This window comes from Mastigoproctus giganteus, chromosome 5 (genome assembly GCF_048544385.1).
Source record: "Mastigoproctus giganteus isolate SK-2022 chromosome 5, ASM4854438v1, whole genome shotgun sequence".
NCBI lineage: Eukaryota > Metazoa > Arthropoda > Arachnida > Uropygi > Thelyphonidae > Mastigoproctus > Mastigoproctus giganteus.
Genome location: NC_143579.1, coordinates 40225978 through 40253340, shown reverse-complemented (window position 1 = coordinate 40253340; position 27363 = coordinate 40225978). Strand labels below are relative to the sequence as shown.

At 37.1% G+C, this 27363-nt stretch overlaps 1 protein-coding gene across 1 annotated transcript in view; it reads right to left on the bottom strand.

Moving 5' to 3' along the window:
- Positions 1–27363, bottom strand: part of LOC150085320 (zinc finger protein castor homolog 1-like) — a 458876-nt gene that overhangs the window by 300852 nt on the left and 130661 nt on the right. The window lies entirely within an intron of this gene.

Below are 27363 nucleotides of genomic sequence, written 5' to 3'. Positions count from 1 at the left end.
ACTGCCTCTGCAACCATCATCAATTGTCTATAGAATCAAAAAACATACCTCTCACAGTTTTCTTTAGAAATAAACCCAGAAATATCTGTGATGGCGATATTCTCTCTGCAGCTACATCTAATACAATCGAATCTAGAAATCCAAGGAGTTTTAATCCTATAAGCGACCATACACACGATCTTGGTATCATTTTTCTACCCAAAGCTAAGTATTCACTACCATGAAGAGCGATACGAAAGTTGCCAGTCGCAAATTTGATGCCACCTATTCGAAAGAAAGTTGTAGCGCAAAGCGCATCAGCGACTTAGAGCTTTAGGTCTTTTCCACTCGGTATTAGGAGAGCGATTCTGCTAACTGTGCTACCCATGAGGGCTCAAAAGAAAGTACAGGAAAAATAAATGCGAAGATCATAATGGTTAACATTCTTTTGACTACGAAACCCAGTGGTTAAACACTTGAAACGTCTTGAATATCTAGAAAAGACCCCGAGAGGCGTTCACAAATAAAAGTTCAGGCTATTTCAACGTCAAAACATGGATTTCCGAAGATCAGAACTTACTGTTTGGTGTTCTTTATGCGCCCGGAACATCTAATTAGTATAACAAAAATATTAACTGTAATAATTGCTTTCCTTCATGTGGAAAGGACCCAGTTCGAGTTCAGTCTAGACGAGGAACTTTTAAGGGCTCCCCCCCCCCCTCATACTCATAGCGCGGCCGAGTTAATCGGTCTCCAGCGAGGGTTACACACTGTTTTTCCTTTGGAAAAACTCGTGGTTTTCATCCAGGAAACAGAACATAGAACTCTTGAAATTTATTGACACAATACATTTCGGCTTCATTGCTTTAGTTACTTGTGCAAATTGAAAACAGTCCAAACGGGACTACGAATGGTACTTCCTGAAATGCAACAACAGAATTTGTCTATGATGAGAAAACATTTTGTAATTAAAATTAATTTAATTAGAAGCATTAGTGCTGTCTTATTAATTAATCAATTAATAAGGCATAAAGGAATGCTGAAAAGTTGTGGAAACCTTTTATTTTTCAACGTAGTCCTACCCTAAAGTCAACATACTTTCTGGTACGATCCACTATCTTTCGTAACCTGCTCAAATGAAATTCAGATTTTTACTGAAACTAGTTGTTGACTGCATCCACCACAGCATTGTCACTGTGAAGTTTGTCCTTTCAAGTACTAAAGGCCGCCGTCGCCTAGTGGTCAGGCGCGCGGGTGCCTTGAGTGACCGGGGTTCAAGCCCGTGACTGCTGAATACGGTGCTGTTTCTTGTATCCTGTCTATCTTGTGAACTCCTCTGACCGTTTGGTCGTCCCGGAGTATAAACAGAAAATTTATTTATTATTTACTTTTTGAGATTTGGAAATAGAAAATTTATTTATTATTTACTTTTTGAGATTTGGAAATAGAAAATGTCTCATGGAGCCAAATCCGGCGAGTAGACTTGCTCTTATAGGTCGAACCCACAGTCACGTAGTGCTGCTTAAGTCATAAACGCTGTGGGTGTCACTTGCATTGTCTTGATGCAAGATGACTCCTTTGGCCAATTTCTTGAGCTTCAATTTCCCGCCGACACGTCTCAGTTGGTTAGAAAAATACTTGACATTAATAGTGACACTTCATTCCAGAAATCAACCACGATCACTCCTTCTGCATCCCAGAGTAGGGTGAAGAGAGATGCTTCCACTTTTTAGATTGTTCTTTTGTTTCAGGGTCGAAGTGGTGCACCCATGTTTCGCTATAGTAACATGCCGCACCCAAAATTGAGCTTCATTAGCTTCAAAATCGCATGAAACACCTCACTCGTTCCCCCTTCTGATCTGCATTCGGTGCTTTAGAGACCTCCCTCGAAGAAACCTTCTTCATTCTTAAAAATTCACCACAGTATCGGTGAGCTCGCTCATGGGAGAGATGTTGAATGTTGTCTCAATGTGCTTCAACGTTATTCTGATCCTTGCATGATCAGATCATGAATGGCATTTACATTTGCAGGTGTCGACACGGTAACAGGCCTCCTACTGCGAGGTGCATCTTCAACACTGTCTCGTCCACGCTTAAATTCTGCAACCGAGGTTTTGACCATGGCATATGAAGGACAAGATTCTCATAATGTTTTCTGCGTGTCTTCATGAATTTCTTTCGGCGACATTCCCTTTAAATCAAGGTACTCACTGACTGATGGTACTCGATTCTCTCGACAGCAGCCATCTTCATCCACCTTCCACACTTCAACGCCCTCTGTAAGAATAAGTTACAAAACTTCAATTTTTTATGAACACATGAAGAGTTGAAGCACAGATTGGCAATATCGCTTTCACGAAGAGCTTTGCGATCTATATTGGGCTAAAAACTTTCCAACCCCCTCTCGTATGTAGGAGAACAGTAGTCCACACCGCAATAGGATCTTTTTAATGACCTTTCGACTAAAAGAAAAGAAAGTTCGCTCGAAGATCATGGCGAAAAAAAAAAAAATTTAACTGAAAGGTCTCTCACCTTTAAAAATTTAAGTCGGGCTATAATATTCGTATATTATTCAGTGAATCCTTGTCTGTTATGACAACTATTTAGAATCATCTTCTTTAAAAACTGGCACGATTGAAAAAAGTTCCCTCTATTTCCCTTTTAAACAGAGCAATTGTGGTTAACCTTCAATAGATTTTTTTATTCCTTAAATAAAGGTCTCATTATTGCTGTAAAAGCCTCAATAAATATTTCCTCTAAATACTTTCCCCTCAAATGATCATGCCATAAACACGTATAGCCAAATTCCTACGTGGCAATTTTCTTGAACAAAGTGAAAGTATAACCTTCAGTGTGCGCCCATTACTTTCTAAATCCGAGACACCAAATATTCCAGCCTCCTACATAATGCTAATTCTCCTTAACATTTTTTTATAGGCAGCCTTCGCTTGTAAGCTGACATTTTTACATTCTATTGTTCCGACCAAATAATTATTGCCCCATATTTTAACAATAAAGTATTCCATTTGTTATTATGCAAATGAGGTTTTCTCGAAGTGATAAAAACTTTCATTCTAAGCTGCAGTATGTAGAAGATATTAATTATTGTATGTAAGCTATAAAACAAGACACTCATTAAGTGTAGCCGGTTTTAAAAGCGGATTTTCTCACGCTAACCTTGTTCACAGCGAACCAATAAATTGACCTCAGGTAATTCTGAAACATAAATTAACCGCTGGTATTTCCAACTTGCTTTCTTTAGTAACAAGAACGGGGGAACAAGAAGATGAAGACGTGGAATTAAGATTTAATTTTACGACGAGGCTAATTAAGTTACTTATGTAAGGTAATATTCGTTTCTCGCAATTGTTGGGTGATATTTATTACAGCTCAAGACGTTTTCTTACAATGGAACCTCAATCTTAAAAATGAGGCTGCCTTATAAAGTAAAAGATGCATATTAGTTTTTAAAAATGGTGTTTATCGCGCTTGTCATTCGAAAATTCACGTATTTTTGTCAAAAGATGTCATTTTCTAAAATTTTTATCGTTTGGTAAAAATATTATCGTTTGCTGAAATTTCTGTCGTTTGGTAAAAATTCTATCGTTTGCAAATTTCATTCTTTGAAATGACAAATTTTTCATTTGAAAAAGGCAAACTTAATTTTGGTAGTTTTCTGTGGGTGTAAGAAATTTAGATAAAAGTTGGAAGACTTCAATCATTGGTGTTATTAGATGGTTTTTAAACATCCGCATCTCGTGATTACGACTGTTGGAAAAAATGATGTTTTGAAAAGATTTTTATTTTCGTTGTTAATAAATTCAAACTCCATTTCTTTTGTTTCTCTCCAACAAATGAATTGTTTCCTTTTGGAATGTGTAAACTTTTCATTATCGGAAATTTTGTTAGCTACAAACATCGTAATTTTATTTATACAATTTCATTGCTAGGATTTTTGCTTAAAATATTTCTCTCTTTTCTGAAAAACTGTCATTCTGAATAATATAATTTTGTTTTTTTATGAAATACTGGAAGAACAGTTTTTTACTAGATTCGAATACTTGGAAAGTAAAATATTCAGAGTATTTTATACATACAATTATGATCGCCTTAAAAGGCGACTTTTATACTGATTGCACGTGGTTATTAGATGAATAAGGCCTTTTCAACTTTTTGACATTTATTTTGTCATTATGGCGACCCGTCTCAGGAAGGAAGAAGAAGACACCTCTATAGGGCAAGGACCTCGTCAGTCAAGGATAGCGGGTAGTTACTGTTAGTGTGTGGAATATAAATCATCGTGTGCTCATTCACCCACCCTGAAGCCTTTGAGTTCAGAACTATTAGACATTTTTTAGTTCTTGTTTATATGATTAGTGGACTTTTTAGCCGGTTATTTCATGGTTATTCAACTTGAATATTAATTTTGTTATAGAATTATTCTTCTATACCGGCCATCGAATCCTCTCAAGGTATAAAAAATTAACGTGGAGTCATTGCTAATGTTATACCTGTGAAGGCCCAGATTAATACCACTTGTGATTCACTATGTTGCCCAAAAATTTGAAACAACAACGAATGTTATCCGTTTTTTTTTTTTTTAATCATTCCTCTTTATTGGTAACAACATTTGGTTAACATGGTGTACTGCATCCTAAATTTCAGCGGTTGACTATTTTATTGTACCTGAACATCGTCTTTATGATGTTTAAACGGACAGATGATATTTTTCGAAGGTACTGGACTTGTCTTCTATTAGAAGCTGCTGTTTATACTCAGAATACCGGGATTAATGAGTCATGTTTGCAACATACCCACTGGTTAAACGCGCGGATTGCGTATTTGTGGAATATTGCAGGCTCATACCTGTGAAATCCGGAACTCTGACCTGCTAAGGAGATAACTAGTTACTACCAGAGGCGTTACTAGGGTATAGCGAATGTAGTTAGAATAACTGAATTTATAATTTATTAAAAAGTAAACTGACAATTGTTATCTAAATAAATTATTATAAAAGCCTGTATCTTTTATAAAAATACTATAAAATACTATATTATATATAATAATTAATGAATTATAATTCATTAAATAAAGGCGCTTATTTCCGATATTTCCGCATAGGTTTCAAAATATCCAGTAACGCTCTTAGTTACTACGTTGAGAGGAAAGAAAGATTAGGCAGTGGTATGGAGTTGCCAAGGTGTGGAACAGTAGCACAAGGAATATCGGACATTTGCATAAAAAAATGCCCGAAATTTTAAAATGAATTGAACTCAATTCAAAATTTATTGAATCACAAAAGGCGTGATTATCCGCACGATTATCTGTCCACAGGCAGAGAATTGCACTGACAAATATGCTTTTCTAGTTCTTCCCACAGATGTTACAATGGGATTGAGGTCGAGGATCGGGATGGCCGGAGCAGATGCTTGAAGCTTTCCTCGTGTTCCCCAAACCATCCTTTAATACATCTAGCGACATACAGCTGCACCTTGAAAGTACCGTTGTTCATAGGGGTAGAAGTTCAACATTGCTGGATGTACGTGGTCTGCAACAATGTTCAAATACGTTCTGGTGTTAATGGACTTTACTGGTTATTGGTCTCCTGATCCTTTCAGTTGAATCAAGGGGCCAAGTGTATGCTGCAAAACATACCAACACTATTACAGTTCTTGTAGCAGCCTGACTGTAAAACGGAGACTCGATAATAATACTTCTTGGGAAGTCAGTAAAATCTGTCCTACAAATTTCAAGATTCTGTTTGGTACGTTTAAATCTGTGTTCTTATGTGTATGGTGTAAGTCTGTTGGAAAGTTTTTCATTGCTTGCAATCCATGAGATTCCTCGTAAAGTTAGTACTGTCGAACTTCCATATTTTGGCAATCTTGTGACCTGACTTCTGCTGGGCTTTGGTATTTTAATCATGTGAATTGTAATTTTCACTGCAGCTTAAAATCTTCTGGCCGAAAAAAATTATATGAGGACAAAATAGGGTTAAGTGCTTTTTTCATACGACTGCTCTTCAAAAAAGATTTGTATTCACCCAGAAGTAGTTATTATAGATGGTTGAAACAAACGCCAGTTATTACACTTTTTCAATATAGTCACCAGACAAAATGACACATTTTTTTACCATCTCTCAATACACTTCCGCAGGCCAGTTTTGTAGAAGTCCTCTGACTGTCCTTTAAACCACGACTCGGCAACAGAAGTCACCTCATCATCAGCGGAAAAGTGTTTTCACGAAGAAAGTACTTCGGAGCAGTAAAGAGGAAGAAATCAGAGGGTGTTAGATCGGGGGAATAAGTAGGATACAGCAATATTTCAGTTTTTTCCTGGCAAATCTACAAAATTTCATGTGCACATTGTGCCCTTTTCGTATTCTGGTAAGGGGTCAGAAGTCTGGGAACTCATCTAACATACACTTTACTCATATGCAACTGTTGATAGCTATTCTCCACAGACCGTAGACTAGTTTGGAGCTCTGTAGCTAGTTTTTTGACGCTAATAGGCGATCTTCCAGGATTAATGCCTCAATTTTTTCAACACTCTTCTGTTACAGAACTTGATGAGCGTTCTGGGATTTCTTTATTATGCACTGAGATGCTTCCACATTTGAATTGTTTGTATCAATGTGCAATAACGCTGTAACCTGGGCAGTCTTCTCCACAAACAGCGATCATTTCTTCGTGGAGTGTTTTGGGCGTTTTCCCTAACAGAAAGAGGACATTGCACTTCATTCAGTGCTGCAAAGAAAAAAAAAAATGAATTGTCAAATCACATCTCCAATTTGTGTCGTTGGTATAGAAATTTCAAGGTATCAAACAAAAAAAAAAAAAAAATCTCTATCACAACTACTCCTAGGTGAATACAAATCTCTTTCGAATCCCCTCGTACATAAAACTGCACTCGCTCTTGTATGCTAAATATTTCTGCTAGTGTAACAGATTTTCACGATGTTTCCTCTTTTGTTCATGTTTCCTCTTTCCTCTTAATGGAAGCAGTTATTTAGCTACGAATATTTAACATTGTTTCAAGAGATGCTTAATCGTGAGTGGATTTTCTATTGTTCCTGATGCACGAGTTTGTTATAAAATCTTTAATCGTGACTTAATTTTTTTTTAACCTCTACAACAAAACATTTCGTTCGGTTTTCAAAAAAAGTGAACGCAGGTCAGGTATTTCATTAAAGTTTATTATACTGTAAAACGGAGCCTTTAAATATACCTTTAAAGAGTGTCTATAAAGGGGCATGGAGGGATGTGAAATGATGACATCACGACCGTAGCATATTGCACAGACAGTTGTAATACAGGTCGTAAAATCCCTATAAGGATTACTTCACCGCAGAATCTTTTTTTCTCCTTTTTTTTTTTTTTTTTTTAACCTGTTCTCAAGCTCGGCGTGGGAACTGTTTATCCAGAGTTGACACGATAGCTCCTGGCCACGAAATACTTTTGTGTAGCTTTCCTCTATATGAGAGAAAGCCGGATTCTTGAGATAGTTGGCGTCAAAAGCTGAAAGTGGAAATTGAGGATGAAGGTTAGCCACTGTTACGGATGTGGGGCATTAAGAGCTAGCTTCTTTAAGAATGTTAGGGCTATGGGGAGGGGGTAGGGTGAAGTAACAGTATAATGGGATGAACGTTAACATAGAAGTATGGGAAGTAGAGTATTTTCAAGCCATCTGTCCCTTTTAGGAGATATAGAAGAACAATGCCTTCTTGAACTTTAGAAAAAAAAAATATTTTAATGACTCATCCAAAGTTGAGAAGGGTTTTTTTTTTTTTTTTTCTTCAGTTAGCTACGAATATTTTTAATCCCTGTTATATTTTCATTTCCCTTCCAGGGTATGAAAATAAGGTAAAGGATGAGTAGTTGTAAGAGAGAGAAAAGAGCAGGGACGGGCCTTCCATGTAATCCGACTCTGCTCTGAAAGTTTTCTTTCGTTTTTGAGGTTCATTTGACTTTTCACCCATCTGTAACCGTTCTCCTCCTGAAACAATTTATAACTGGATCTCTTTCATATATAATAGCAGCATGTGCCTGTGAGATATTTAAACTAAAAGTACTGTTTCTCTGCTCTTTGCATGCGTGGATAGTTTTAATGTGCTATTTAGACTTTTTTTCCCCCTCTTTAATGTAAAAAAGAAATGTTTCCCTATTCATATTATAATTTGGCTACTTATTTAGTCTAAGTATTGTACCATTCTTTGAATTCTTTAAATCATTTTTCTTGGCTGCTTTTTTCAATTTTTTTTTAACTAGTGTTCCTTTTTTTAATTATTTACATTAGCTGTTTTTTATACTTTCTGTATTTGTCGGTAAAATCTCATTACTACGTTAATTCCATTGTTTCTACTTTTCACATTATTATAATGTCTTTCATAGTCCATTTTTTCTCTAAACTCTCCTTGGAAAATTTGCGATCACCATATTCATATTTTGTGTTTTGCTAGATCTTTAATCTACTAGTAATTTTCTCCTTAAATTACTTCTTTTGTCAACTACTTTTGTTGAATTTTAAATGCAGCAAAGTCCAACAGTTAGGTGTGGTATGATAATTTTATTTTTTCGATACGGTAGAGGCTACTCATTATTTTTATAACTTAAAAAAATGAGAAAAAAGGGTATCGTAGGATAAAAATTTCAATGTGGGTATTTCAGAATGTTGTCTTGTTTTTTTGGTCTCGTTTAAATCTTTAATTCTTTATTTTTCAATATTTTATTATCCACTGTGGGCGCCTGCGCATGCACCTTGTGATTTTCTTCAGTTTTTAATTATATATTTTATTTTTGTAGTTGAATATTTACAAGTGTTTTGCCTTGAAACTCTTAATATACTGCAACAACAGCTCTTCTTAGTGATCACGTACACCAAGACAAAAGATACTGTTCTCAGATGGGTTGAAAAGTTGCATTCAGCTATAATTAAGACCACCCGCATTCCAGTAGTTTTGTCAATTAACTCTTTCAGAAAAAGCTTCTGGAATTAAATTATAAAAGACCTTTAAACGTATGGGATTAGGATGTAACGTAAGAAAAGTATTTTTTTTTTTTATTATTTTCGAATCCGAGTGTATAGGTTTGCTTGTGCTCTTTTATTAATAATATATACAATAAATCAACTGTGAACCAAACTAGCTCGAGATATAGTGAGGGACTAAAATTAGCAGAACAGATTAATTCTATCGAATCAATGATTGAACATTATATCAGTCTAATGTAGGAATGCATGGATACATTTACGAGGGGCGTTTGAAAAGTTGGTGGCCTTGAGTATTCAAGAGTAGCGGTACAGTGTTAAAATTTTCTATACTTAATGTATAACGCTTTAAATAAACTCACCAAGTTTCATGGTTTCACTAAAGTCTTCGTTATTTTTAATTACAAGTCCTGAAGTCAACAAAGTTGCGTGAATGGAACAAGATGAGCAAAATCAGTTACCGTGCAGTCATCCAACATTTGGGATAAAAGGAACTAACGCCAATGGCAATGCATGAGGATACATGATTAAGTAGACAGTAAAATTTAAATGGAGGGGAAGCCTGGAACATGACCCATGCTGTGGCAGACCTGCAACGTCCATCACTCTAGGAAGTTGTTGAGAGTGTGCATGACCTGGTGATGAGTGATCGACGAGTGACTGTTCAGTACATTGTCAAAGTCTTGGGCATCTCATCTGAACGTTTGAACCAGATAATAACAGAGGTTCTCACTATGAAAAAGGTGTCAGCATGATGGGTCCCAAAGTAGTTGACAGCTGATCAAACACGCACAAAAGTTAAGTCAATTGAACATTTTCATTGTTTAAAAGTAGATCCAGCCAATTTCCTTGTACGGTTTGTGACCACGATGATACGTGGGGCCGTCACATTAAATAGAGACAAAGCAGTCCAAATAGTAGAAATACAGCTCTTCTCGCCCTCCACTGAAAGCTGAGTCGATTCCTTCTGGCAAGGTGATGAGATCAACTTTTTAGGATGCTGAATGGAGTGTTGCTTAAGTTTAGAGAGGCCAGACAGCCACATCGGCATATTACGCAGACCTTGTGAGACTTTTTCATGAAAACAACTGCAAACGACGAGTAAAACACAGCAAAAGAGTCTTGTTCCATCAGAACAACTCATTGCCATGGGTGCACTTCATGAGTGCAGCTTTGAAATCATGGACCGTCTTCCATGTTCACCAGATATAACACAATTGGGCATTCACCTATTTCCTAATTTGAAAAAAAAATACTTGGTTGATATCCATTTACTCACCAACAGTGACGTCATTGCTGCAATGGATACATTCCTGAAGGCCCAAGAGAAAACTTCCTTCGCAGCTGGAATCAACGCATTGTAGGATCGGTGGCAAAAGTGTATTGACTCCAAAGTGGACTGTCGAAAAGTAACATGTTACGAAACTCCTCAGAATTAACCCTTTATATTCAGGCCATGAACTGCTCAAACGGCCCTGTATATGCAGAATAGGTAGAATTAGGGTAAGTAAAGCGCTAGGCGAGGTGTAAAGAGAGAAATAAAGATTTACAAGGTTTGCACTTTTCCATACATTAGGTTTATTTCTCTTTTACACCTCTCATAGCGCTTTGCATCTTTAAATCTGTGTGCATTTAATTTCTGCGTTAATATATTCCATAATGCTATATAATAATAATGCACAGGGTTAGCTGAACTCAGTTATTGGGGGGAATGCACACATGATGGTAGTGTGTTTAAATGGAAGTTTTTATTCCATGCACCTTTTGGCTGTTCATTTGGAATGAAAGCAGTTGTTCGGCATAGGCTCGCAATGAGGTGATCATCTGTTGGATGATAAGCCAGTAAGCTTCGAAACTGCTGTCCTGATGGTGTCAAAATTTTAAATGCACAGTGGGATTTGCCTGATTATATGCGATTTTCAAAGATATTATCAACATTTGTCTCGACTATAAAGCGTTTAGGGCTGAAGCCTCAAGCTATGGAAAAGTCTAGACTATGTATAAGTATAGTGCAAAAGCATCAATAATACATAACCAAATCTGAATTAACAGAATGTTAGCAAAACGGCATCGTTTTAAATTATATCTCATATTGTGAATACCTTCACAACGAGTTGCCATGATATTGCGCTACTTCGGATAAGTAACGCTTCACCTGAGGAGATAATCTTCTTCTCAGGTGAAGCGTTACTTATTAATGTTACTTATTCTCAGATGGATACCACCACCCAGACGGCACCGTTTCAGGGCTATTTGGCCTTTCTTCGGTGGGTGGGTAGTTGATGCTTTCGCACTATACTTATACATAGTCTAGACTTTTCAATAGCTTGAGGCTTCAGCCCTAAACGCTTTATAGTCTAAACACATCATACACCATCAGGCATCTCTCATATTGTTGAGTTATACTTCATAACTGTTTTGCCATCATTGCATCACTCGGGTATCTATCCACTCACCGAAGAAGGGCCAAATAGCCCTGCAACGGCACTAGGGGGAGCCTGATGATGTCCGGAGTTTCCAAGAATAGGTAACAACAGCCTTCTCCACTGGGGAAGTGTTGCTTATTCGAGGAGATTAAGTTTTTGAGTGGTGTGAGTTGAAGGAGTTACTGTCCCTTTCATTCTTCTACACCGTTTCTTTTCCTCTTCCGCTCCTACTATTACTTTCCCTCTACCTTTTTGCTTTTCTAAGTCTAATAGGGATAAGTGGATAGTCGAGTTATTATCCCACACATATATAAAATAGCCCTGAAACGGTGCCGTCTGGGTGGTGGTATCCATCTGAGAATAAGTAACATTAGTCTTCTCCTCAGGTGAAGCGTTACTTATTCGAAGTAGTGCAATATCATGGCAACTCGTTGTGAAGGTATTCACAATATGAGATATAACTTAAAACGATGCCGTTTTGCTAACATTCTGTTAATTCAGATTTGGCTATGTATTATTGAAACATTTCTCTTAAATGGACAAGCTTATAATAGATCAATGAAGGGGACAAGAGGTTCCCCTCCTCCCCATGATTGTCCAACGCAGAAATGCCCTTAAAATCTGTCTGTGTTATAGTCAGATAGAAAGGCAATTATGAAAAATAAAGTTCACTCCTTAAAATTGTTTTCAGATGCATTGAGAAATGTATATTAAATTCTAATTATAGCCCACACAAATTTTATTTTTATAGCCATTTTAAAAGGGAAGGAATTCTTATCATAATAAGAATATTTATTATAATATTTATCTTATCATAATTGGAGTATTTATTTATTATGTTAAATTCCATTAGAATGCAAAATTTGCACAGTTAAGTTTAAAAATTAATAAAAACATTTAGTTAAAAACTGTTTTGAGCACCTTTAATACCTTCTCTGCTCTTCTTTTGTGAAAAAGCTTATGAAAATTCCTCGCATGATCTCAGGCCTTTTCCACCCGTTGTAGGAGGATCAATTCTGGTAATTGCTCTGTGAATAATGCAAACGTGTTGGTTCATATCTCAACGTGCTTCAAATCTCAACCAATATAAAAATCGGCTATTGTTCTGCCGATTTCTATATTAGTCAGACTTTGTGTACAATTTTTGTTTCTAATAGTGTTCTTGACTTCTCTTTCTGGTTAAATTTGCTGTTGCTGTATTTCTTTAGAACATTTAATACTCTCTTTATTGTACGGTGAATCTCTTCAGTTTACAGTATTATAAAAAAAAAACAAAAACAAAAAAAAACCGGAGCAAGGGCTGAGGGGATTGGAATATTTATTATTGAGTTAAAATGTGAAAATTTCCTCTGCTATTAATCTTCTACTAATCCTCTTTTGTTATGAAATACTTTAGCTCCTATCCTTCGGCACCTTTCTTTGTACCTTTCAAGATGGCTCATCAGTGGAACGTTTAGCTATTGCATTTCTACTTCAACTAATTGGATAACCCCTCTACAAGTAGATACCGATTGTAACAATTGAGGTTAGTGCCATCTGGTGTAGCGATTTAGTAGATTTTTCGTGCCAAGAAATACACAGTAAATCTCTGAGGGGAGGAAGAGGTCACAGACACTGTTTATTTTGACGGTACCAAAGGTACATCACTTGTAAAGCATCCTTGCTTTGTTAGTATTTCTTTACCTATTGCTTATTTTCTCTTTCTCTTTCGCGTGCACTCGCACACACACACACGTTCATGGATGTGTTTTGCTTCTTTTTTCGGATCACTTAATTCTGTCACTACGTTTCATCTCATTTCACCAATTGACATGCACTGGGAGGAAGGATTTAGCTGTCTGTCAGTGTAATTAGGGGCGTTGCCGTGTCCTTCTCTCTGTGACTAGATTGATGGGGGAAATTTCACTGTCAGCACACTTCCGATCAGACCAATTTGGCAGATTCAGTACCGTTTCTAAATTATTAAATGGGAAATAGCTGCAAGCAAATCTTATTCCATGTGAGATACTTGAACTGTTTTCTTCTTCTTAACCTATTAAATTTACTTACCTTCTTAACCATTCAGTGATGTCAGCGGACACGCTTTATAAAGCATGTCCACTGATATATAATCATAGATCATAACTGTATAATTTTTCTGTACTCTAGGAAAAGGAAAACAACTGATCACTGATTCAAATAAGTACAGAGAAACATGTATTACTAACACAACATTATTCAAAACTAAATCTTCTGACAGATTTTCTACTAATTATCCTGGTGTTTCTTCCGATTCTAATGTTTTATCCCCACTTGAGGGCGACCGTTTTTACTAGAACTGCCACCACCTTTCACCATTCCGCTCCATCATGCTTGTGGCCCTCAACTTCTCTACCACTAGACACAGCTGTGACAGATGGCATGCGGTGTACTCGCAGCTGTATCCATGGAGGCAGCTGTCAAGAGCTCCAGCGCTTCCTGCCTGTCATTCCTGCCGTCATGCTGACGAATACGCAGTCTTTTCACCTGTCACTCAACTTCCAATCTAGTGCCGTACGCGAGTTCGAGACTGGAGTGGTCGAAATTAAGGAAAGATGTGATGGAGAGGAAACACCTCCCGAAGACGGATCCAACCCCTTTTAAGTCAAGCGAACGTCTGTTTTTCGAAGTCTGGTTCTTAATATCGACATATGTTCACTGAAAAAAAAAAAAAAAACTATTTATCCTTTCCATCCCAAACCTCCTCTAAGGACTTTGCGAATACAAACTCAAGACTTGTTAACATCTTTGCTTCAGGATAAGCATCATGCGTTAACTCAATGACTGGTAATCCAGCTTGGTAAAAAAAAACAGTGAATAATTTCTAAATTGATTTCGAGTTTAAAAAGAAAAAAAAAATCTTGGTAAATTGCTTTTACCGTTTTCAATGAAAGTTTTACTGCTATCTACCATAGCTATTCAAGCAATTGGGAAGTATCGTGGGAACCAGTGTTTTGCGGGTTTAAAATTTTGGACAAGAATCTAGTCCCTTTCCCTCTGGAGAAAAGAGGGGGCCCATGCAAAATTTGATTGTACAGCCAAAATTTTCTTCACTTGATATATGATTTAAGAAACTTGTACGCGACTTGCTTTCCATCCATTAAGTAATACATGCACTATCTCCAGCCTTGACCCTATGATATTAATTGTTTATATTTGTGCCTTTTTATTTCCGTTTGGAGCACAATGACAATCAATTCCATTAATTTAACCTTAATTGTATTCAACACCATGCGCGATAGTTTTTAACGATTCTCTCCTATTTTATCTTTTAGAGGAAACATTTTTTTTATTTCCATTTTTGGGTACTGCTTGTTGTTTAGTTATAGCGCAGGGGAAATCAAGAGACATTGATATATAATGTCTGAAAATTGCGTTTATTCTATGGTCACTTTGCGAGTTTTGCTTTTGAAAAAAAAAAAAAAAAAAAAAAAAACGCGCAACAAGTGGTGAAACTACCACACCCGTCAGGTCCGCTACTGCGTAGGAGGGCGAAAAGTAAGGTGCCCGACAATGCCAATATTGTAAGGTTTTAAGAGAACGGCAGGGAAAGGTTCTCGACTCTTTCGCTTGGAGGACCAGAATTTTTAGTTACAGTACTACATGCAGTCTATCGAGACCGGCTAACTTGGCCGTGGTATGAAAAAAAAGGCTTTTAAAAGGTCTCCGCAGCTGATTGGTGAAGTACGAGGTTACAAAGTGCACAAGCTTTGAGTGACCGTTGTTCTAGTCCTCGTGACTACTAAATATAGTGTAATGCTCTTGTATTTTCTTTCTTATGAACTCCTCCTACCCTATGTGGTCGTTCCGTAGTATGAACGAAATTTATTTAAAATAACCCCCCCCCCTCGATGAGATTCGCACCCAGACCTTTTTAATATGATGATGATTGTATCCTTGCCAATGATTGATTTGCGTAGGTAGATCACTTTCTAAGTCGCTAGTGGCTAGGTTGGTTGCAAGGAACGTTGAAACTTGTCGGTCGAATTTATGAATCCCTGATTTTTGAACAATTTTTTATGCACCTTTCAGTCATTATTTTATCCATCGGCACTGGTAGGGGATAAACCTAAAAGAAACTGAACCCCACTCATAAAAATGGTCGTATAATCAAAGAGAGAGAGAAGGCGAAAGTTTCTGACATTTTCATCAAGACATTTCTTTCGTATTTTGTTTCAAAGCTAGTTTACTTATGTAATATGGAAACCGAATAGGAGTAAACTACTCACGAACATTGAATCCATCACTGTTCGTAACGGATATGATGACGAGGTGGTCTTTGTTAGAATAGCGTGCCTAAACACGTTTCGACTTCACTATTGTAGCAAAGTTCAGATATCCAAAAATTCATCTTTCCGCCTAGCTTAAAGCGTAATTAGTGGCCCAGCGGCATATCGCAGTAAAAATGGCGATTGTAGCGTCTCCCGAGGTCACGGAGGTTATCTGTATACTTAGTCACGGTGTCTGAGGTTAATCGCACGTCTACTTACGGCGTTGGTGCTACTACGGTTAGTACACAAAGGGTAATAAAGAGACTGGAGGTTGAAAACGACATACACGGAAAGCGGAAATGGCCCGAGAAATAGCTGTAAATGAAGGATAGGATGGCTGGCCACTGGACCATGGTACCGGCCCATGGAAATCAATAGCAAAGGATCACGGGATGTGCAAGTCCTTGCCACGAGCTCCTTCAACGTTCGGTCAGTTCACTGATGAGGAACTAAATTTTCTGTTTTAATATGTGCGTGTCATCCTTTACATACTGATTTACCATCTTTTAGCATTAATTTGACACGCATAGAGGATGTTCTTAAACATTAGCCACAACGACCCCTTGTCATATAAGTGAGTTATCTCGCCGTATCCTTAATATAAAACAAAATGAATTAAATCAAGACTAAAACCGAACTAAAGGTCCGGGTTATGGAGAACCTTACGATAATAGATTGCTAGAAATAGAAAATTAAAGAATGATTTAAAAAGACACCAACTGAATAATAATGCCTTTTTATCTGTTGAAAGTTTGAACTTTATAGCAGTTTAGACGGTTTGCTGAATGGAAAGGAGAATTACTTAATCTTCTAAGACTAAGTAGCTGCCACACCACTCACTGTCCATTTCGATTCTTGTCGTACACTGATGGAACCTTTAACAGCTTTTTCACTTAAAACTGAGTTAGCTGGTCGAATGTTTTGGTCTGACGTGGGTAGTACTGTACACATCAGAGTAAATATCCATGCAGCCTATCGTCAGTAATATGTGATTGATGGGAATCAAACATTAAAAGTTTAAATCCGAAAAATCAGGAGTGTTTGTTTATTAAAGTCCTCGGTAACAAAAATTATTGGAAGTCAATTGAGAAAATTCGTTAATTTTGAATAAGGAATATTCACTCACCTATTTCTTTAAGGATTTATTCAATACTTCTTTAAATTTGGATAAACGTTCTACCCCAACGAGACTGGGCAGGACTTTATTCTAACATCCAATTACTTTTTAACTAAAAGCAAATTTTTTAACATCTTTTCTATAGAACGATTCAGATTTTCGTCACCCAAAACGATACCTCTTATAAACTTTGTATAAACTTCTTATATTCAAGTTCATTCATGTGAAACTTGGATGAATTTAATTTGATATATAAGAAGAAATCTATATTTGGAGTTGTAGTAGTGGCACTTGATGCAAGAAAGCAAGTGTAGGAGCTTATGCAGCATCAGCCAAAAAAAAAAAAAAAATCACACCATACCCTCCAATTGCCTGTCCAGTTCCTCCTTAAATTTATTTAACCTATCAACTTCCACAACGACAGATGGAAGTATGTTCCAGCAATTAACCACCCGCTGGCTAAAGGCAAATTTCCGCACATCTATTCTACATCTATCCTTTCTTAATTTGAACTTATGTCCCCGTAGGTTCGTATTCTGAACAAGTGGGAGGATCCCATCAGAATTCAGCGTGCTCAACCCATTCAAGGCCTTATAGACCTCAATCAGATCACCGCGCAGGTGCCTAGTCTCCAGCCACTGCAATTTGCAGAACTTAAGCCTCTCTTGGTAAGAGGATCCCTTCATTCCCCTCACCAATCGTGTTGCTCTTCTCTGTACACGCTCAAGCAAATCTACATCCTTCCTAAAATGAGGCCTCCAGACCTGTACGCAGTACTCAAGGCGTGGCCTGACCATTGCCTTATACAGAGGGACAATCACCTCCTTTTCCCTGCTAGCAAAATTCCTATATATCATTGACAAAACCCCATGACCTGCCCTAGCAGCCTGTCTACATTGCTCAGAAAACTTCATATCTGACTGCACAATTACTCCCAGGTCTTTTTCATTTTCTACCACCTTAAGTGTAGTACCACACAGTTGGTACGTTTCTCTGGGGTTACTTCTACCCATATGCAGTACTTTGCATTTGCCAAGGTTAAACTTCAGTTGCCACTTCTTAGCCCATCTGCCCAAATTATCTAGATCCTGTTGCAGTAGCACACTGCCATTACTGTCATTAACAACCCTGCCAACCTTCGTGTCATCTGCAAACTTCGACATTAAGCCTGATATACCTTCATCAATATCATTGATAAATATACAAAACAACAGTGGACCCAACACCGAACCCTGTGGGACTCCACTAATAACATTAGTCCACGAAGAGCAGCACCCATTGATTACCACCCTCTGTCTTCTCCCACTTAACCATCCTTTTATCCATTGTAGCAACTTACCCTTAATACCATTCTGCTCCAATTTGTACAGTAGTCTTCCATGCGCAACAGTGTCAAAAGCTTTCCTGAAATCCAAGTATATGATATCAAAATTATTTTTTGCATCCAGTTCCTTTGTGACCACATCATAATAACCAATCAAATTTGTCAGACAAGACTTTCCCTTAACAAACCCATGCTGTGTCTGAATTATTGCTGCAGTCTTGTCTAGATGATCCTGCAATGCATCTTTAACCAGTGACTCCATTATTTTACCCGGAACAGAAGTTAAACTAACTGGTCTGTAATTATTCGTGTCACCCTTCGAACCTCCTTTGTGAATTGGGGATACATTTGCACATCTCCAGTCCGTGGGAACCTCCCCTGAATCCAAGGATGCTCTCATAATTATGGCTAAGGGTTTGCTTAGTTGCTTTGCCGCCTCCTTTAATATAACTGGATAGATCCCATCCGCCCCGGGTGCCTTTCTTATGTTTAACTTCAACAATTTCTCCTCCACTTTGCTCTCAGTTATTACAAAATCATTAAGCACACTGCTACAATTTGATAACCTTCTTCCATTTTCAAACTGTAATGATTCCTCACGTGTGAATGTAGATGCAAAATACTCATTCAGTTTGTTTGCTATCTGAGCAGGATCATCAACAGTCGAACCATCGATGTCAAGTGGACCAATCATATTCAGCCCCTTCCTTTTAGAGTTTATATAAGTAAAGAAATCCTTGCTGTTTTTCTTAGCATCTTTTGCCAAAGATTTCTCGTAATCCGCCTTTGCCTGCCGAACCTCCTTTGTGACCTGATTACAGACTAGCTTATATCTGCTACAGGCTTCTGCGTCGCCTGATAATTTATATGCATCCCATGCATTTTTCTTCTCTGACACGAGTCTCATTAGTTCATTTGATAACCATTTAGGCCTAAACCTTGAACAATATTTCTTCATCGGTATGAAAAGTCTAGTAGCTTCCACGATTAATTCCTTGAATGCTTCCCACTTAGAATTTACTGTTTGTAACATCGTCAGTCGATCCCACTTGATGTGTGTTTGAAACATCTCATCTACCGACTCTCCGGGCACTTTGCTGGTTTTTGGAGATAGCTTTGTAAATATATAAATAATAGGACATGTCTCAATCCAGAAGATCTGGATCTGAATGAATATCTTCTAGACTGTAAAGTTGACATGTAAATACCGGGATAATTCTTCATCCATGGGTTCTTTATGCGTTCCAAATCTTCATTTGTTTTGTAATTGGAAGAATGTTTTTGGACACCTTGGTGGCTGGTAAGATTCATGTAAATAATTGGACAAGTTTCCATCCAAAAGTTTTGAACGTGATTAATACTTTCAGGACAACTTATTGGTCTGTTAAGATATCATGTAAATATCAGAATAAGTCTCTGTTCATAAGTTCTGGTCCTTATGAGTATGTATATTTTATCCCCCCCCCCTTTTTTTTTCCTGGCTTGAGCCGCCAAGTGTTTTCCTGCACCCACCGGTGGGTTGATGGATCTCTCTGTGGACCGAAGCAGTATCTACCGGACTTGGCCCACCTTCTCATGGTATTGTTGAATTCCCAGAAGTAGACGTCCAGGTGATTGCTACTTTGGGGTAGCTGAGAGGCCGGAAAAACACACTACACTTCACATATCTGGATTTTTTCGCGTAGAACTGTTTCTTCATAATGATACGAGGTAGAGTTAAACAAATGTTCTTGGTGACACTAAAAAAATACATGCATAAGTACGTACCCCCAACGAAAGAGATAATTTCTCTCGCTTTCTTGACAGTACACAATTCTTACAAAACCATATGAGTGGTCATAACATATACCTCCACATAATCAACAGTGGTTGTAAGGTTACACTTACACAAACTGATCCATATCGGTTTGTGACGAAGCCATCGTGTCCTTTTCCATGTCTGCATGTGTGTTTATAGTCGAACAGTGCTTTGGAAGTCAAATTTCATGAAACAGGCAGTTTCTGTTGAGCAAAACGTCACCCAGAAGACTTGCATCGCATACGTTTCTTTTAAGTACACCATAAGGTGTTAAAACGTTGACTTTCATCTCTATCGTACTCATCTAATGCATGAACTTAAAGAATTTGATAAAGGAAACAGACTGGATTGTCATTGTTGGTTTTGCACCTCTGTTGATGCGAATGGAATTGGCATTTTGGAGATGTGTTTCTTCTGTAATGAAACTTGGTACCATTTGAGTGGTTACGTCTATAGTCAAACCTGCAGGATGTGGGGTAATGAAAATCCTCATGTTTTTCATGAAACATCCTAACATCTCAAAAAAAAAAAAAAAAAAAAAAATATATATATATATATATATATATATATATATATATATATATATATATATATATGTGTGGGGGGGTGCCCTTTGACGTCGCCCAGCGACTGGCCCTCTCTTCTTTGAGAACACAGTTAGTGGAAAGGTATACTGGGATTTAATAAATCGGTTTATTGTTATGTTACTCCAATCCCAATGCAAAGTCAAAGTAATTTATAACTAAACATTTTAAAAGAATACAATTATTAATCATATTTAGCAGTCACCATGATCACCTCATCACGTGTATTACTGCATCCCCTCACTCACTATCAGGCTGCGTCAGACTTCAGTCCTGAACCCTTAATGTCAATCAAGTCACTACGCATATACCTTGATTGTAAATTACAGACCTCAGGTCTTATATCAATCACATGAGGTTAGGTTGGAGTGGTTCTAATATGTACTAAGACAATTAGAGGTATGAGAACTTACTTTATATTCTATGATAAATTTGGTTGTTTTGAAGGATGAAAAACCTGAGTAGCCAAAAGCAAAAAAAAAAAAAAAAATTATGCCACATCTGCCGATACAGAATATATTGGCCATGTTTTTAAAAGCATCTTAGTTCTTGCCATTATTACGGGAAATAAATCACGCTGTGCTATCGGGTAAGAAAACCTTTACCTTTGGGGAGAAAGTGGCTTAAACCGCTACACAGTCACGCGGGAAGAGGAGATAATTATACAGTACTTAAAGAAGAGCCCTTCGTAGCAGCTTAGTAGGCACGATACATCTCTGTGTAATGTCGTCTTGGCTGCCACAGCGGGCTCTGCCACTCTTTTGGTAAGGTCTAGGTTCGATTCCATCGAAGATTGAAGGAATTTTTAATCCTCTCATTCAAGACTATAGTTAGCTGATCTCAGGCGGAGGGTGTAGGGTTTTCCTCTTGAGTTTTTCCGGGTTTTTCAGTCTGCACATCATGTAAATCTGTGTATGAACGGTTATGAGCGCACGCTTTATTTTTTTTATGCTTATAGAAGGAGGAACAAAATTTTATAGAATTAACTGCACTGTTTATCTAAAATAGTGAAGTTAATTCTACTTGTATCGAAATACAGGGCCTCTTTAAAAGTTTAAGGAATAAGTTAACTTCGGTAATCTTCACCAAGTTTAGATTTCCATTTTCATATCTAAGCATGATTGTACACTACACTGTAGTATGTTGATCAGCAGTATGCCCTTTAAAGTTATTTTTTGCAAGGTGTGGTCTACACCATAATTTATGACGTGAACAAAGCTCTGTTATTATTTGAGCAATCGTTATTGCTCTATTGAAGTGAATGGAACACAAGTGTACTATTTCAGGGAAATTTCGCTTTATTTATACAGGAAGAAATCGCGAACTATCTCACAAGGGCGAGAGATCCTACACCTCTGTCTGAGATGTAATAACTATTCCTCCAGCTTATATTGAAAAGTTTTTAAGAAAAGTCTGGGTCCAATGGGATTTGGACTTTTTTACACAAGTGGCGAAACCACTATTTCAGCTTTATTTTACCAGCTGTTCTGCGCCCTCGTGCGTAGCACAGTTGGTAGAATCACCGTTTTCCCCACACCGGGTGGAAAAGACCTGTTGAATCCTGTCGATGACGTGGGGAATTTTTATGGGCCTGTTTCATAACGTGGTTCAGTTAGTCGGTCTCACGCGAGCGTAGCATGGTTTTTTCTCCCGGAAACTCAGGTTTTTCGTCCAGCAAACAGAACACACAAGGTGCAATATGGCCTTAGTCGCTGATGTGCCTAAAACACAACAACAACAATTGCTGTTTTACTTACATAAAATATGTACAGTATTCAGTATTACAGTGATGTTGATTATAAAGTTACTTATTAAAGTGTCCACTTACCAGCTTTCTTCAGTAAAAACTTCCCGTTAAAGTTCTGGAGCTGAAAGACAAGTTCAGGGGGGCATGCTTGATGTCCTGCAATTACTTTACCTCTGTATTTTGACGCCTTGTTTTCATACGTTTGGCAGCAAAGCATATGTTTTTATAGTTATGATTAGTTTTCTGGTCGTTAGTATTTTTATTTCTTTGATTTTGCATATTATTCAGAAATTGGCATAAAAACCACAACTTAGAGGCACGCTAGATTCATGAATGGTGTGTCTAACTTCCCCCCCCCCCCCTTTTTGTTTTGTTAACTTTTTTTAACAATTAAACTGCACTGACATGTTTCGAATTTCTTTTTCTTTTTTTTTTTTTTTTTTGTTTTCCCTTCATATCTGTATCGTATCCACGACCATAAAAAAAATTCTGTATGGTGTAAAAGTATTTTTACTTAACAAGAAATTAGTATTATTAAAAGTCTCCTGCTGATCACAAGTTAATACGAATCTCCTGCAAAATTGTAAACTGGATATCAAAAATGTAGAAAACACATTTCCTAAAGTTCATAGAATATATTAATTTAAACAAATGTAGCACTTATAAGAAGCACTGGCAATGGACTTGAATGAAACCCTAGAACTCCAATATTAGCTCTAGGATATTGTTCTTGTCAGTCAACCAGATAATTTATCTGGTTAATGAATGAATGAACCTTCTTGTTTAACATTCTGTTTAAACAGATATTACTAGATCTCCGACAAAACAGGTAATTGATTGGTCGCAGTGTATTTAAGGAAACGATGAATTTTTGGAGGCTTTGGATTCATTTGAATTCAAAGCTTCCATTGAGATATGAGGCGCGAAATGGACAGATAGCGTTACAAAGAGGAAGTATCGAGAATGGTAGAAAAAACAGAAGTATGGTAATGACTGTAAGGAAAAGAGAAAATTTCGACATTTATTGAGGGGGGGGGGAAGAGAGCCGATGTAATTTAAGGGAAACTGATGGATATCATAGGTTGAAAGAGAGAGATGTGAAGTGATTAAGTTCTGCAAGTCACGCATCTGCCATGAGCCAGATAACTTATGATGACGAATTCATTAAACTGAAGTAAATTGAAATTTTCACGAATTATATGGGAGTGAAGTACATAAAACTATTCCAATGAACCTTGTAAATGCACATAAGAAGTGTACTCAAAAGTACCAAAATGTTTAGAGAATATGGACACTGATTGATCAGTGCTTTTTGATTTAAAATGTTTTTGTGTTTGGAAAATTTGTCTGTTAGTTTTCAACATAAGTATTTAATTTACTGAGATTTTTTGTATTGATGTATATTAAATTTAAAAAGGTTCCCTGAAGAAATTATAAAAGCGAAATATTTTTTATGTATATTGGATGTGCGTTATTGATATGTTTTCAATTAACTTCGATCCTTTTATCGTAATTTTTTTGACATTTAAAATTTTTGATAATTTAACTTTAATTTCAATTAATTATTTTCAATATTTTTATTATTTTTCGAAAGCAGCAGATTGCTTATTTAAAAGTATTTTTCTCTTGGTAAAACGCTCTACTCACGAGGTGTCGCTACTGTGAGCTCGTTCATTATTGTCTAGTTTGCTTGAGAATGTGGCTGCTGTCAATGTGGCTACTTGTTTGAAACTTATCAAGAGATAGTATGCTTGGTTTAAGCTAATTCAGATAACATTTTCGTTAAATTTTGTCACAAAGCACACAGGATTGTGTAAGATAATTACACAGACATGTATAATCTTCTTTTAAACTTTTTTCTTCTGAAATGTGGCTGTTTCTTAATAGGTTCCATTTCAAACAACTACAGGAAAACGTTATACTGCAACTGCATATTGAAAACATAAAAGGCAAAAAAAAGGAGAAAAAAATAAAAATAAAATCAGCTGTCTTTTAATGATAGAGATAATAACGTATAGTTCCCAGGAGCAGTAATGCGAAATATAATATGCCTGGTTGCTGGTTTACGGATGCGTGGTAGTTGGGGTAGTCATGTGTTGTAAATTATATAACTATTTCAGGGGGGGTAGATTAAAAAAAACATTTCATTTGCTCTGTCACGTGATAAACGTTACAATAGAGAAGCAGGTGCTTCACGCAAGCGGTAATTTTTGCGGGGAAGATAGGGGCGCTCGTACTTACCGTACCTAACGCGATATTCTCAACTGGTGGTGGATCAGAAAAACCAGTACTAGTTTAAAATGAAGCATACAGACTTTGCCACTAAAAATAAAGGCAGAGAACAAGAAAACGAAAACATCGCCAACAAAATGCCAAACCCAGGCAAGCGTCTTGTAATCTTAAAATACCGCTTCATCTAAAAATACTGGAGGTGGTATTCAGGAGCGAGACTGCAAAGCACAGCTCTTTGGGGAGGAAATATTTGAAGCATGCTCAGTCAGCAATCATTTCCACATTAAGACCAACAATGTAGCTTTAAACTCCAACGGGGGGACAGCTAAAAAATGAAAACGACTGTTCTCTGTAGCAAATGTCAAGAATTTGAGGTAACAACACTGCCGACGTGGAAACTATATTTGGCTTTTAGTCTCAGTCTCTATCAAAAGTGATGCTGAGACACGCATTTTGCTGAATATGCTAAATTTTGCTCAGGTACGAACTATTATTGTGCCATCTATTTAGGTTAGTAACTACCGACCCTAGCACATCGTCCCCAATATATCATAAGGTTAGGATGAATTGCGGAAGTTCGGGATGAGCACCAATTTCTTACTTATATAATTCAGATTTAAATTACTCGCATGTATAAATCTGTGATTGAGAAGGCTCAAGACGTTAGCTTGCTATCTAGAAGCCTTAAGATGTCTATTTGAGAACTACAAGCCACGAGGTTCCCTTTGATATCCACAAATCGAAAGATGTCCACTTTGGTACTACAGACCGCAAGGTGGCTATTTCGATACCTACAAGCCGCAAGTTGCCTACTTGATACCTACAAGTTCGTAAACATATGCCTTAGACATAGGCATCTTGGAGATGCAAACTTCTTCATCAACCTATCTTTTTCACTCATATGTAGTCAGAAGGCTAGCGTAAGCCTCATTGAAGACGACCTACTGAAGCTCTTAGGTAGATACATTTGTATTAGGATTCCCACTTGTAGATGTTACCATCCCATTTAGAAGAAATAGAAGCAAGTGTTAGTCCATAGAAGTCCATTGGGAAGATTAATTTCTTGGAGAAGAATGCATCAGCCATATGGTGCAGGGAAATCCGATGCTTTTGCTGCACCAGTCAAATTAAAAAAAATAATAAAAAAACAAAATCAAATAAACCACCTATTTGACTCCCTCCTCGCGTAGATAGATATCTATCAATTGAACTTTGAACCTCCCCAAACTGTCAGCCTCAACCACCCATGGAGGCAACTTATTCCAATAATCAATAACTCGCTAGCTAAAAGAAAACTTCCAACAATCCACTCTAAACCTCATCTCCTGTGATTTTAATTTATGGCTCCTAGTTCTGGAATTATTTATAACAGTGAAAATTTCATCCCCATTTATCTTACTTTTTTTTACCTCAGAGACTTGTACGCATCAATCAAGTGTCCTGTAAGATTCCTAATTACCAAACTACAGTCCATATATTCGAAGTCTTTCCTCATCTGGATGACCCTTTCCAATAGCACCAGGCGCTTTGCCCGTCTTTGGATTTGTACACTTTCAAGAAGCTCGATGTCTTTATGATTATTTTTTGTGCAATTCTGATACCTTATTGAAACAATAAGAAGAGGAGGAGGAATAAATTTGATTTTCTAAGTTTTTTTAGAAACTCCTTCGAGTTTTTTAACTTCACTATTGAGTCAGGTCAAATTAGTGGTCGTACTCTATCTTCTGCAACTGTCGTCACTCCTTGAAAGAAAGCAGTGGTTGTCCGCGGTTTATTCATGGTTGTGCCCTCCATAATTATATTTGTTTTTATAATATAAAAACAAATATAATTTAAAAAAAGAGAAAAAATATCCCGACGGGTGGTTTTGACTACTTACAGCTCATCTAGATATGTCTCGGTTCGATCCCAGTATTGGTTGAGGAATTTTTACATCTGGAGGCGAATTAGCCCATCTTAGAGTAACAGACTTCCTGCAAGGTTTTCCTTGCATGCATCTTAGAAAGTATGGATTTTTATAATTATATATACACTTTGCAAATACAATAAAGCCTTTAAAATCTGGAATACTTTAAAATACGAACATTTTACAAAAACATCAACAGTTTACAGTGTGTCGGGTTTTAAACTGCATAGATAACGAAATGGTCTTGATTCTCACAGCAGATTAGACTTGGCTTTTCAATGAGCTGCCCTGGTATTGCGCTACTTTCAAACAGATGGTCTCTCCAAAAGATCAGTTTGCTATTTGTTTAAAAGATGAGACTGTTATGATAGCCAGTTTCTGGACTAATTAGTCTCGTTAGATAGTAGGTGGCCTCAGTGACAACATGCAGACAAAATAGTTATAAAGTTGTTCAATGAGAGCTGCCATGAAGTATACGAAATAAATTTTCAAAGTTGTAATAAAGCTAAAGCTATCTGTTGAAAGTTGGTTTTGTAACATCGTATTTGAACGTCTGTCTTTCGCTAATTCCTCCACATGCGGAGGATGAGGTATTGCGCTGCTAGCCTTATCTCGTAAAGGTGGTGGTATTCTATAGAACCTAAGTACGTGTTTGGAGAACGGAAAAGAACAATACATTGGTAATTGTGCATCATATAAACTTAAGAGTATATATATCTGATATTAGCAAGCGAATGTATTCCTCCTATTAGCAGAGATTTAACAAAGGAACCAATTCGAGGTTATTTGCATGTGTGTTGTTGGTTTGTACCGTTCAAAGCTGGTAAAATATGAAGGAACGATTCACCCTCTGAACAGGTCTGCAGGCTTAGTGGGGAGTATGTTTTTGCAATATTGATAAAATCTATCGGTATGCTATGTATAAATATATTTTATTATATAATGGATTCAGAACCTTCCAAGGAAACATTTGAAG